A 14769-nucleotide genomic window follows, 5' to 3' on the forward strand; every position below is an offset into this window, starting at 1 on the left:
TTGGTGCCACTGCTGTAAAATGGGACTGATATCAGGGTTGGGATAAGACTGAGAAAAACTGGATAAATTATGTATACTGCACTGAAACAGATGAGAGACTGAATAATTTAAAAGTGATGTATGATAGGGCATTATGGTTATCACAGGAGTCCACAATTAAGGTTGCATAGTAGAATGTACTTGGGGTGGTGGGAGGGGTGCGGGGGGATTGTGTACCAGGGAGGGAGTGTTTCTTTTACTTTTGAAAGAGAGGAGCGTACTGGGCGGGGGGGAGAATTCCCATTTTCATGAATGCTAAAATTCTGCTTCGTGTGGCTTCAAACATGTAGGTTTTGAATGTTATGTTAGGTGCCCTCGAGTTGACTGCCTCAGAGCGACCAGATGGACAACAGATCTGACCTTGTCCTTCCTGGGCTGCCCTCACCTTCTCTGATACGCTCAAGCCTATTTTTACTGTCACTGTGTCAGTCCAGCTCACTGAGGGTCTTCCTTCCTTTCTGACCTTCCACTCTCCCTGAATGATGTCTTTTTCCAAGGTTGGACCCCTTCTGACAACATGCCCACAATATAGGAGACAAAGTTTCACCATCCGTGCCTCTAACGAAGCATCCTGTTGGCATTTCCTCCAGGACAAATGTCGCTGTTTCTTGGGCAGTCCAGGGCACATTCAGTTCTCTTAGCAGACACCATCCTTGTTCTGTGGAAACTCTTCAAATGGATTTTAACTCCTCGGTCCCAACAAAAATTAGGGAACACAGTCAAATGAGATAATGACCATTCCCTGGTGATGGGAGTTAGTAAACGATGCTGGAACATTCTCCTTAAAATTCCGCGTCTTTGAGCTTGCTTAGTAAGTAAGAGATAATTATGTTCAGGGTGAGGGTCGGGGACAGGATTGCCTTCTACTTTTTTTTTTTAAGTTTAAACTACTGTCCTTTTTATTAGTAGCCTGGTATGTTATTCCCTGGGCCCAAAAAAAAAAAAAGACCTGTGTTTCCAAATGGAAAACATAATTCCAAAAACAATGGTTAAAAATGTGATCTAGATTATGAATCCAGACTGCTGGGTTTGAATCCTGGCTCCATCCCCTTTGAGCTGGGTACATTCTGGCAAGTAACTTGGTCTCTCTGTGCCTCTACTTATTTTTTTAAAAATAATTTTAATGAACATTTACAGAGAATTTGGATTTCCATTCATTCATTGCTGCACTTCTCTACCTGCCCAGCCCTCTTCCCCCGCCCCTCAGTTCGCTCCTCTCTTTCAAAAGTAAAAGAAAGACTCCCTCCCTGGTACACAATCCCCCCGCATCCCTCCCACCGCCCCAAGTACATTCCACTATGCAACCTTAATTGTGGACTCTTGTGATAACCATAAGACCCTATCAAATGCCTTCTACTTTCTTAAGAAAAGCAACTGAGCCCGTCTGGGGAAAGAGCCCTGCTCAGGGGAGGCGTTTACAAGCTTATAATTACTGTCTGTAATTACACGCATGATAACGATACTCACTTGCTTAATTGGCTGGCTTATTGGTTGGGGCATGTCTGGGAAACTTGGGAACGGAGAAGTCCCAGTTGGGTCATGAGAAAACTCAAAAGGGATTTGAGGGGGATTCTTGATCCTATCTTTTCTACAACAAGGGGCCACAAGCAAGGCCTTTTCCATTCCCAGTGAGGCTGAAACTCCTGGGAAACTGGGCTCCTTAGATTTACGTGGATGTGCTGGGCCTGCCAAGAGCTGGTATATCCTCCTTCTACGTATGCGAACCAGGAATCATTTCCAGGCATTTCCCTCCCCCCTCCCCACACTTCTGTTGACAGCCTTTAGTACCTACCTCCAAAGTCAAACCAATGCAACATTTCTGTTTTGAAAGATTAAAGTCCTGAAAGGTTAAACTACTGCTCTCAAACTTTTCTAAATCTTAGAATCACTTACTGAAGGAGGAAGGACTCCAACTATTTGTAATTTTACCAAGTTCTCTGAGTGATTCTGGTTCCAGACAGAGGTTCATAACCATAGAGTTAAGGGACAAATTTTAAGACAATAAATTATTGACAGGCTTGGGATACATTCTCTTTAGGCTCTAAGGTCTTGATACTGCCTCAGAATAAATTTGCATTATCATCCAAAAACCTACCAACATTTTTTTTTGAGACATAACTCCGCAAGCATTAAATGTCAGAAGGTCTGGCCTATGGGACAGGCTGGCAAATGCAGCCAGAAATTCACAAGGAGAGGACAGCATTGACAAAGGGGACCTTCTAAAGATTAAGTTCCTGTTTGTCTCAAAAACTTTTAACAAACAGGGTGGGGGAAAAATATACTGACTGGGAAAAATTTTGGCAAGAATATCTCAGACAGGGTCTCGTAAGACAGTTTACAGAGTCCCTCATGGCTTCCACAAGGAAAGGACCAAGAATCCAATCGCAAGATGGGCCAAAGATGTGGAAAGACTTTTCACAGAAGACGGCGTTCAGATGGCCAGCAGACACATGAAGAAAGGCTGTAGATCACTGCCACCAAGAAAGACGCAAATCAAAACCACACTGAGATACCATCTCACGCCAGCAGCAGTGGCAAACTTCAACAGGACTGCAAGCAATACATGTTGGAGAGGAGGTGGAGACTCTTCGTGGGCCTATAAAATGGTACAACCACTTTGGAAGGAAGTTTAGCATTTCCTAAAAAAAACTGAGAGTCAAAATCCCTTCTGACTCAGTTATCCCACTGCTAGGAATATACTTCAAGGAAAATAAAACTGAGGCACAAATGGAGATCTGTATACTAATGTTCATAGCAAAGTTATTTATAATCACAAGAAAATAGAAACAGTCAAAAGAGTCATCAACAAATGAATAGATTGGGATGCTAAGCAGTACTCAGGAGCAATAGTTTTGCAAAATACTATATAACATTGGAGAGTCTAACACAATCTTATAAGGACAAATACTGCATAAGACCTTTATTGTAAAAATAGAAGGACACCTGGTAAAATGTGGATTAAAGCTTAAAGAGGGGAGGGGGAGAGGTCAGGGAGCAAAGGGTGGGGAGGAGGGCAAAGCACTGTGATGACAAAATGGGGGGGTGGAAGGAGGGGGTGAAGAAATTGGAAAGATCCAACAAGGAAGTGCAAAAATGAGGTCACAGTGGGCATAGATCAATGGTAATTGATTTTTATAAAGCACAATGTATATTGTTGTTATTGTTGAGTACTGTTGAGTTGGAACTGACCCAAAGCTGGCCCTTCAGTGGGTTTTAAGAAGCAGTAAATCACATGAAAGGAGACTGCCTATCCTCCCCCTGCACAACAGCTGGTGGGTTTGAACCATGTACCTTTGGGCCTTACCTGACCCACAGAGCCCCACAGACTCTGTCCCCTGTCCAGCCACTCAAGCTCCTCTTGCACTGAGTCCCTCAGGCACTGCCTCTCCAGTCACCTGGACTCCCTTTTTTTTTTTATTTTTATTTTATTATTTTTGTGTGTGTACCATCAAATCAGATCTGACTGGTACAGGAAGAGATTGTCCCTCCTTCCTTGGCAGAGCATCTGGTGGATTTGAACCGTGTGCTCTGGGATTGCAGTGCAGCTTCTTGCCATTAGGCCACCAGAGCTCCCCTGGACTCCCTTTCTTATCTTCAAACACGTAAGTTTCATTCCACCGCAGCAGAAGCTCTTCCTTATACCCCGATTGTCCCCTCCCGAATCCTCACACAATTAATTATCTCCCAGTCAGAGAAGCCTTTCCTAACCTTTCACGACCACTAAATATGAAGTAGGGAGTTCTGGTGGCCTAATGGCAAGAAGCTGTGCTGCAATCCCGAAGGCACGCAGTTCAAGACCACCAGCTGCTCCACGCAAGAAGGATGGGTAATCTCCTTTCGTGTGATTAACCGCCTCAGAAAACCTGCCGGAGGGTCAGCTATGGGTCGGTTCCGACTCTATGGTACACAACAACAACAATAACAATATGAAGTCGTACCCCAAGTCTCTTCATCACCTAACCCTGCTTGTGATCATGATAATATACACTGCCCCCCTCCTTGTCTGTCCTCATATTACAACTCTGGTGGAATCACCCCATCAGCAGGATCCTACCCCTCCCTCTCCTTTTCGGTGGAAGGTGGATCTTCCCGTTTCAAAATCCCATTAAGGTTCCATTTACTCACGAAGATGGGAGAAAAGGAGAAATCGTTTCAATTCTGCAAGGCTCTGGAGGGGGCTCCATTGTAGAGGAAAAGAGGAGGAGGCTGGAGTCAGAGTCCCAGCTCTCCTGCTTGCTCGAAGGATCTAAACTCAGATAGTTCACACCTTCCCTAAACTTCAGTGCTTTGTTTTGTTTTTCAAGTCTGTAAATGACTATATGCCATTTCTCCTGTGATATTTCTAAGGCTTGACTCAAAGTATCGTGTAAGTCAGTGTATTCCGGTGTAGGCATAGAACTAATCTGCCTCAGGTACAACACTACATCAATCATTCTATCAGAAGAAAAATGCCACTGATAAATGATAGATCATTTTTACGCATAAACTATGCCTATATAATGCCCAACTGCCTCATTGGCATCATAACCACCTGCTGTACTACCACCTGGTCCTAGACAGAACCTCCCTGTAGAGGAGTTTGCTTTTGGCATCCTCTCACTTCCTCTGCACCCTCTTTCTACCCCACCTCTCTCTCTTCCCAGGACTTGCGAAGCTTATGCTATTCTCTGGACACTCAGTACCCTTCACTGAGAGTTCACTTAGTCACAAACTTTCGTTACCCTGGGCAAGGTACTTCACAGTTCCAGACCTCAGTTTCCTCACCTATAAAATGAGAGTATCATCTTATGGTGTAATTATTTACATAACTGCATCATCTCTTCCTGTTCTCACTTTACTGATTTTGTTTTAAATATTCCTTGTGCCAAGCATATGGATTGAAACAATATTTATTGTACCCTCCAAAAGGAGCATTCTTGCTAAACAGCATGGATGTCTGTTTAAAGGATGTTGTTGTTGATGATTGCCTTCGAGTCGAGCACGACTCATAGTGAATCAATGAACAAAAGTCCTGAAGCCCCTCTACAACTATTGACATCTACTAAAATTCACAGAGTTTCCGGAGACAAGTTGTTTAGGAAGTGGATGCCACTCCTGCTTCCAAGTTTAAAGAATAACACGCATTGCAGGGTGGAGACAGGACTGTTTTCAGCAGCTTGTTTGTTGGGTTTTTTAAAAAGTGTAGAATACAATAGTGAACCCTGGTTAAGTGTTTGGCTGTGAATCAGTAGGCAAGTGTTTTCAAGCCCTCAGGGGTTCAGAAGGAGGAGTCTTGGAAACCTTATATGGAAGCTCTAGTCTATTCTACAGTGTTAACCGTAAATCAGGATCAACTCAGTGACAACAGATTGAAAAAAGCAGCAATTCTGCGAACAGGAAACGATTTCTTACACACAAACCCCATGCTAATTTCGACTCCTCTCAAGCAATACGAAATGTATTCCATGCAGATATCCTAAGTGCAGTCATATTATCTTCCCAGAATGTTGGGTAGAAATGAAAGCTGTTTTGCATCTTAGAGGTGGGATGGGACAGGAATTACAAATATAGGGTCTGCTGACTAGTATGTCAGGGTTTAAATTCCTGCATTTACATTTGTTAACTGTGCAGTAATTGCTTTAGGATAATTGCTGTATCTCTTCAGATCCATCTGTTGAATATCTAGATTTTTTTTTTGTCTGTATCTATTCTGTAAGGTAAGACTTTACCGCAACTTATTTTATCACATCCGCTGCCACACACAATTTTTCCCAACTGGATATTAAACAACTCATTCATCTTTTAATTGTCACAGCTAGTTTTTGTCTGCATCTATTCTGTAAGGTTAAGACTTTACCACAGCTTATTTTTATCACATCTATTGCCTACACATAATTTTTCCCAACTGGACGCTAAATAACTCATTTATCTTTCAATTGTCTCACCCTAAGCACCGCCTTTGCCTAACTGGGCCTTGAGTGTTATCTGGAAATAAATGAACATGAGATAAACAGATCAAGTGTCACCGAAGTTGGAAAGCACTCAGTCCCTTTTTCCCCAGGAACTTCTATTGGGCAATCATGTGGTCCATGTAAAAGGCTGAGCCAGTCACCACTGGTGACCAGCAAAGTTCTAACACAAAAGGATGCATCAACCCAAGAGGAAAGAAAAGGCAATGTTGTTGTTGTGGTGTGCTGTCGAGTCGCTTGCGACTCATAGTGACCCTATGTACAACAGTCCTAAACTCTGCTCTGTCCTGTGCCAATCTGTCTCTGATACACCTACCCCAATTACCCCAGTCACTGAATTAATCCATCTCATCGCAGGTCTTCTCTCCTGTGCTGTCCCTCCACCCTCCCATGCATGATGTCCCTCTCCAAGGACTGGTCCCTCCTTACAACACATTCAAAGTATGTCAGATGCAGCTTCAGAATCCTTGCCTCCAAGGAGTAGCCTGGCTTCACCCTCTCCAGGATGAACTTGTTTGTTTTCTTGGCAGTCCATGGTATATTCAACACTCTTCTCCAGCACCACAGCTCAAAGGCATCAATTTTCCTTCTATTATGCCTAGTCATTGTCCAGCTCTCTGAAAAGGAGACAGGTGGCGCTATTTCTCCCCAGCTCCCGCACGGGGTCAGCCCACTTTGCCTCTGGCGTTGGCATCTTCTGAAACTCTCTACCTCAACAACAGGCTCGGCTCACTGCTGGCCGCCCAGGTGCGTGTCTGGTACCCAGCGCACAAGGGATGCCAAGACAAGGCAGCTGGCATCTCACACCATCTCTGCAGGACCTCCGAATCACTGGCATATCCCTGTTAACCCAGACATGTACGAGCTGGATCGGGCTGGCTGCCAGAGGGCAGGCTGCTGGCTTGTGTTTCCAGGTCCCCTGAATTGTGTGGAGCTCATGGTGTGGTAGAGATGGTTCATGTACGCTGCTTCTCATTGAAAGGCTGGTGGTTTGCGCCTGCCAGAGGCACCTTGACAGAAGGGCCTGAAACCTGTACAAAGCACAGCTCAGTGCTGACATACAAGAGGGTGCGTGTGAATTTGTCTCAAACTAGATCGTGGCATCAGGATCTGAGGAAAATCATCAACAACCTGCATTATGCAAAGGACATACCTTGCTCAATGAAAGAAAAGGTGGCTTGAAGCGCTTGCTGCAGGAGATTAAAGACTACAGACTTCAATATGTATTACATCTTTGTTGTTGCTGTTATATGTCATCAAATCGCTTGCGACTCATAGTGACCCTATGTACAAGAGCTCTAAATGCTGTTCTATCCTGTGCCAACCTAGCCATCTCAAACACACTCATTCCTACCACTCCAGTCACAGAATCGATCCATCTCATCGAAGGTTTTCCTCTACTTTGCCGCCCCTCCACTATCCCAAACATGATGTCTCTCTCCAAGGATCAGTCCCTCCTTGCAACATGCCCAAAGTATGTCAGATGAAGCTTCAGAATCCTTGAGTCCAAGAAGCTTTTCGGCTTCACCTTCTCCAGGACAAACCTGTTTGTTCTCTTAGCAGTCCATGGTATATTCAACACTCTTCTCCAGCACCACAGCTCAAAGGCATCAATTCTCTTTCTATCAACCCTATTTACTGTCCAACTCTCTGATGCATAGCACATAATTGTGAAGACTATAGCCTGGATCAGGTGCACCTTAGTCTCCAGCCTGACATCATTGCTCTTCAGTACTCTTGAGAGGTCCCTCACAGCTGACTTTCCCAATGCAATTCGTCTCTTGATTTCCCGGCTGCTGTTACCAAGAGTGTTGAGTGTGATTACATCTTACTATCAGGAAAATGAAAACCCTCACCATTGGGATGATAAGTAACATCATGATAGAGAGAAAAAAAGATGGAAGTTGGCAACGATTTCATCTTGCTTTTATCCACAATCAACACTCACCTTACCAGCAGTTAAAAAAAAGAAGGAAAAAAAGCACTGAACTGAGAATCTCTCCAGAGTATTAAAGAGCAGCGATGTCACTTTAAAGACTAGGTCACACCTGATCCAAGCCACAACTTCTCAATTAGTTCTTAAGCTTCTAAAAGTTGGACAAAGACTAGAGATGACAGAAGAATCGATGCCTTTCAGCAGTGGGTCTGGAGAAGAGTACTAAATAGCCCATGGAATGCCAAGGGAACAAACGCCTATGCCTTGGAAAAAGTGCAACCAGGGTGCTCCTTGGAGGTAGAGATGGTGAACTGTCGTCTCACATACTTTAGGAAGGTTGTTGGGCAGGGGGCAGTCCTTGGAGAAGGACTTGCTTGGAAACGTCAGTGAAAGAGCGAAAGATCTTCAACAAGATAGAGTGACACAGTGACCGAAACAATGGACTCGAGAATGTCAGAGATGTCAGTATGTAAGTGTGGTAAAGATGGCACAGAGCAGGGCAGGGTTCAGTTCCTTTGTTCCTGGGATTGCTATGAGTCATACTTGACTCAATGGCACCTAAAACAGCAACAGACAACACCTGATTTGTAATGTTATTAGGCTGTCCCTGTGGCTTTGCCTTCCCCCCGAACCTTCACCACTGGCCTGCAGTTGCAATGCCTGCATTTCCATTTGCTCCCACCAAAGAAGGCTTCTGTGTAGGTGGGAACTCCGACGCCAGAAGACTGGTTAATTTGGAATAGCTGGAATTGGGAGGGGAGATTTCTCTGCGATAGGAGAAAACCAATTTGTTGACTGCTTTATTAGCACTTTACAGAATTGCGATGGAAAGGTTACACAACTTTGCTGGGAACGAAAAACAGCTCAAAAGGTGGGTGTGAAGAATAAATGAGGGAACTCTGAATGGACAGAGCCGAGCATTGAGGAGAAAAGCAGTAAGTGTTCAGAAGGTCTCTTCCCACTTTTTTCAATCCTTAATAATTACAGGACTCAACACCACTGGTCCCAACTGGAAGAAAGCATACTGTTGGCGTCCACGCACAAGCTCCCTCCTTCTCTTAACCTAGACAAATGTCACCAACTCCTGACCTCAGTTTGGGTCCTATTCACACAACTGTCCCTTCTTATTGGTCCATGGGAGTTTGTCTTCTACTCAGCAACATTCATTATTTGAAATCATAAACAATTAACAGTTGCTTCTGAGGTCTTCATGCTCATATTCCCAAGAAGGAGATGCAGGTATCACTCTCACTTCTATATTTTGAACTTGAGAAACTTGGGGAGCTGTACTAGGTTCTGTAAGATATGTGGGTCGCAGCTGGGCAGGGGGCCTTCCAGGCCACTGGTGAGGAAGGACTCAGGATTAAAAGAGGTAAGAAAAGACTATTGTGTAAATCTTTTGTTATTGTTTTGTGCCACTGAGTTGGAATCGTCCCACAGCTGACCCTATTGGGTTTTCAGAGACCGTAAATCTCACGGGAGAAGATTACCCATCCTTCACCTGCAAAGAGGTGGTTGGCTGGTTCGAACTGCGTGCCTTTTGTATTTCAGCACAGCTTCTTACCACTGTCCTACCGAGCTCCCTACTATGTATGTGTATAATTCCATGGTATGGTTTTTTAATTATACTAGTTTATTTACAAAATTCAAATACACTGTTTTCCAGAACAGATTCTTCCAATTTCCCACACCCCTGATATAATTCTGCAGTCGGACAACTTCCTCATTGCAGACACTTTTTTTTTTCAACTCCACAGATAATGACCCCACGCCTGGGCCTCGTCGGACGGAATACAAAGGAATCAAATAAACTACATATATGGAGAGAGACAATGCCATCAGTCAGAACAAGACCAGAGGTCAACTGGACCATCAAGAATTCTTATGAAAGATCACGCTAAAGTTGAAAAAAAGGTGTGGTTTTTTTTTTAAGAAATTCTGTGAGATTCAAAGTTCAATCTTGGGTATATTTCTGTTGAATTCAAAGAACATCTCAGGAATACATTTGCTACAGTGAACATAAAAATAAAACAGAAAATAAGCTGTGACATCAAGGGCATCATATTTGATGAAAACAGAAGGTCATTTAAATAGAAAAGAGTAACATCAATGTCAGAGAAAAGTCAAAACTTGATCCAGAACATAAAGAAAAAGAAGCAAATGGAATAAATAATGGAGGAAGAGAGTGGAAACAAAGATAACAGACAATTTAAGAAGCTAAAGCTAGCTGAGTCTCTGCATCTTGTGGTTCCTAACCTGTACACTATAATAGACAAAGTGCTAGCCTATAGGCCTTTTATTGTAAGAACCACCTCCCCTCTGTAACTTGATTTGTGCCACTACTAGAACCTCTACTCAGAATATTATTGCTTGTTAATTTTTGACTCATGTACTTTTAACTTGTTAGTTAAATTTGTGTCTTCTACGCTGCAACACCTCCATGAAACATCTTCAAGGATATGAACATGTACGGCTAAGCACAATTAATAACAGTGCATCTAAATTCCAAAATCAATCTCCATAATAGTCTATGTGTTTCCTACTGCCAAAGGGGCCTTTAGAGTAGTGAGAGATCTTCACCCTGAAACCCACAGCATCCCTTTTCAGCAGGAAGTAGCTAAGAGAATATGCCATCCCCTTTTCCTTATGAATCAGGGTGAAGTCTCTCTCAGGGAGGAGTGATAGGGAATGGCAAAGGACACACTGACAAAGGAGATTAATCAGAACTGGCTTTGACAAGCACTGTGGCAATTGGACAATTAAAACAGACATGGGGGGGAAGAAGAACGAACTGGGGAGGAGGGTAGAGAAAACAGTGCAACAATGAATGAATGAGAACCCAAAATCTCTGTAAATGTTCATTAAAACTAATAAAATTTAATAATAATTTTTTTTAAAAAAAGAAGCTAAAGCAACGTGCTATAATAAATGTGCAAAGGCCTGGGGTTAGAAAACCAAGAAGGAAAAACACACTTGACATTGCTCCAGCTGAAAGAATGGAAGAGAAAATAATAGAAGAGAAAAATAGAAGAAAAAAAAATTAAGTCGTGGCTGCAGTGATGAAGAAATAGATGGTGGAGAATGAGGAGATGCCCACAGACATTTCCTAGCTGACCAGCAGGACGGGATGGCGAGGCGATGCCCTCATAGTTCCCTGCGTCTCACAAGGCCACAGAGCAGAGAGAGATATTGTTGTAGAGTTCAAGTCCATTCCACCAGTGTCAGTGAGTGATGTGCTGGGGCTGGTGGTGACCACTGAGACGCAAGGCAAAACAAGCTATGGTTTCAGCTCTTCAGAGCCCCACAGATGTAAGCAGATGGTTAAAGAATTACGATCCTTTCTAACTAGAAGCACAAGAATCTATTCACTTCCCCTCCAACTTCATGACCTCACTGGTTAAAATGCAAATGTAGCACTCATTTCTTAGAATTGCTGTGAACATGAGATGAGATACAATGTATGGGAAGTACTTAGAATGCTGTCTGGAGCGTAGGAGATCTTTGATGAACACTTTTATTTATGGTGCCAGCGAGATGGATGGCACAGCGCTGCAGATCTGAAGAACAGTCGTGAGTTCTAAACTTTATATAGCAAGTACTCCGTAAATTTTAGCAGACATAACATTACTGTTGTTATTGCCGTCATCATCACCATCATACTTAAAAAGTGTTTGTATACAATGCATACATCTGATGTATCTATAAGTAAAAACACTTCTGATCACTTGTTGGAAAAATTCTGTTTCCAATGTGTTACTCTCAAGAAATAACATGAACAACGATACAGGATAGTGTTTGTAAAGTAAACCAACAGGCACGTCTGTGAGTTGCTCTTTCTCTGTGTTTCTGTAGAACTTTGCATTGTTGTTGTGTACTGTTGAGTCGGAACCAACCCATAGCTGACACTCCAGTGGATTTTCAGACACAGTTAATCGAACGGGAGGAGGATGCCCGTCTTGTCCACCCCCTGAGCAGGTGGTGGATTCGAACTGCACGCCTTTGGGATTGCAGTGCAGCTTCTACTACTAGGCCACCTGAGCTCCCTTACATGCATAGATATAATGAATGAAAGATAGTAGAACACATTGTGTGTGGAACTATGTAATTAGGGTACTTACTCTTCTGATTCACTCTTCAGACTATAAACTAATGTCTAACAAAGCCTTTGATCAACTTTTGTCCATTTACATGAAATACCACCTTAGAAAGATCTTCTTGTAGGCAAAGTCTTGCAAAATTAATCTTTTTGTTCAGCAAGCTGATTCCTAGGCAAATTCGCCTTCCTTTTACTAAGAAACTGCCCACTGCTTTTCCCTTTTTCTGAGTCCCAGCTTCCTCGCTTCTATGTGTGGGATCATTTAACTTTGGTATCACAGAGGGTTTCTCTTATTTCATTGGCAGGAATTTGCAGTCCATTAAGTGGATGAGGTTTGGAAGCTGCAAAGGGAACAAATCTATTCCTTATCAGGCTGCTCCCATTTCTCCAGTTTTCCTGAATATTATTCCATTAGGCAATCGTTGCCCCAGTGAAAAACAATCACCAAGGCTGTAGAAACCGCCAATCATCATTCTGAAACAAGAACCCTCAATGATAATCTCCTGATAATAAGGGAAATCCATTAAAATGGTTTTAAAGCATGCATTTAGAATTTTTTCTTTAATAGAATGCATGTTAATCTATCTGTAAGCTTAGCCTGAAACCAAGTTGAGAAAGAAAACAAGACAACACGTTTTCTGAGATCACGCTTGGCAGCTCCACATGACTGGATGCAAACATGGTGGTGACCAGGCTCTAAGCAACATCTTCCAATTATTGAAGCACAAGCTGACTGTTGGAACTGTGGCCAGAGGCCTCAAAGACTGGGAAGGGAGTCTGCGGAGGCCACAGTGGAACCCTCCCTTTAAGAACCCTCATTTGGGTTTCCAGAATTCATGCTGGATTTACTCAGCGGATCCTCAGGCTGGATGACTCAGGCCGTGAGGCAATTAAGAGCTCTAACGGCCACAGAGATTCCATTTAGGATATTAGAAAAGCTACGGCTGTAGTGGAAATATTCATATTAAAGAGCCACAAATGCCCATAAAAGCAAACAGATGTCTATTGCCAGGATTAGATTTCTCCTGTGCAAAAGGTCAGAATATAATGTTTATTCTTGTTGCCAATGTGAACCCACATTTTTTTTTAAAATCATAAGGTCCCGGGCAAGACTGACCCCAACTTACATTTCCAAATGTGAGATATTCCTTCTGAAAACAGGAAATACATGTGAGTAATTTCTAACTTTGGCATCTTGGATAAAGAAAAACTTCGAGGTTCATAATTTTTCAATTGAAAAGACAAAATGAGATGCTTGGGCAATCAGACCGATATTAGAGATTAAACTGATCTCTCGCCTCTCTTTCACTTTCTTTCTCTCTCTCTAATGTTGTTGTGTAGTTGACTGCCATTGAGCTGAGCACGACTCATAGCGACCCTATGAACAAAAGGCCTGAAGCCCCCTTTAAGTTTTCAGAGTCATGGTGTTTAGGAAGTGGATGCCTCTGGAAACTCTATGAACTTTGTAAATTATTACCTAACTTGGGAGGGACTAGAGAGCATTATGCTGAGTGAACTAACTCAGTCCCACAAGGATAAATATTGTATAAGACCATTACTGTAGAATGAGTATAAGGATCCAGGAGGGTGGGAGACGGTGGAAGCAGAGGGATGTGGATGTGCAGGGGGAAGAGGGGATTAATCATTGGGTTGTACAATTTGATGGGTGGGGGGTGAGGGAAATGGAAAGAATTTGTTCTTGAAAACAATGTATTTGAATTTTGTAAATAAAGTAGTAGTAGAAAAAAAAAAAAAGAATATCCCTAAGAAGTAGAACAGATGTCTGTTTTATAGGTGAGGACACTGGGGGACAACCGGACAGCTGGTAAATGGTAGAGTCGGCCTCCAGCAGCCAACCATACTGCATTTCAACCTCTTTGAGTATAAGGCAGCTCTGGTGGCCTGGTCCACAGGGAGCCACCAATAACCCAAAGGGGGTGCCAGTCTGGGGGTTCAAATCCACCAGCAGCTCCTCAGGAAAAAGGAGGGCCACCTCCTCCCCTGTGACTTACGGCCTCAGAAACCCAGCGGACAAAACACCTCTAAGATATCCTCTCTCCCCAGTGCAAAATTCGCAAACAATAATTGCTGGCGAGGTTGTGGAGAGATTGGAACCCTTAGTGACTGTTGGTGGGAGTGTAAAATGGTGCAACCACTATGAAAGTGGTTTCGTGCTTTCTCATAAAGTTGGAAATAGAAATACCATTTGACCCAATAATGGAAGAGACACTAAAGAATCCAGAACCACTGTCCAAATAGATATATGCACACCCACGTTTACTGTTATGCTATTTACAATAGTAAATAGATGGAAGCAACCCAAATGCCCATCAACAAATGAATGGTATATTCACACAATGGAATACTATGTAGCACTGAAAAACAAGAGACTCATAAAACATTACACAACATAGGGGACCCTGAAGGATATTATGTGAAGTGAAGTCTCTCAGGCACAAAAGGACAAATACTGCATAGCACCACTGCTATACAGCAGGTCTGACATGGGGGGTGAAGGAGAATAGGATAGGACAAAAATTATATGGTGCCACTGTTGTAGAATGAGGCTGACATTGGGGTGGGTGTAGGACTGAGAAAAATTGGATAAATTATGTTTACTGCATTGAAGCCGATGAGGGAGAGAACAGTTTAAAGTAATATATTTTAGGGCATTATGATTATCATAAGAGGCCGGAATGAGGGTTGCAGAGTGGAGTATACTTGGGGTGGGGGAGGGGATTGTGTACAAA

Source organism: Elephantulus edwardii, unplaced genomic scaffold, assembly GCF_000299155.1.
Source record: "Elephantulus edwardii isolate Elephantulus edwardi_28Jun2011 unplaced genomic scaffold, EleEdw1.0 scaffold00027, whole genome shotgun sequence".
NCBI classification, from domain to species: Eukaryota; Metazoa; Chordata; class Mammalia; order Macroscelidea; family Macroscelididae; genus Elephantulus; species Elephantulus edwardii.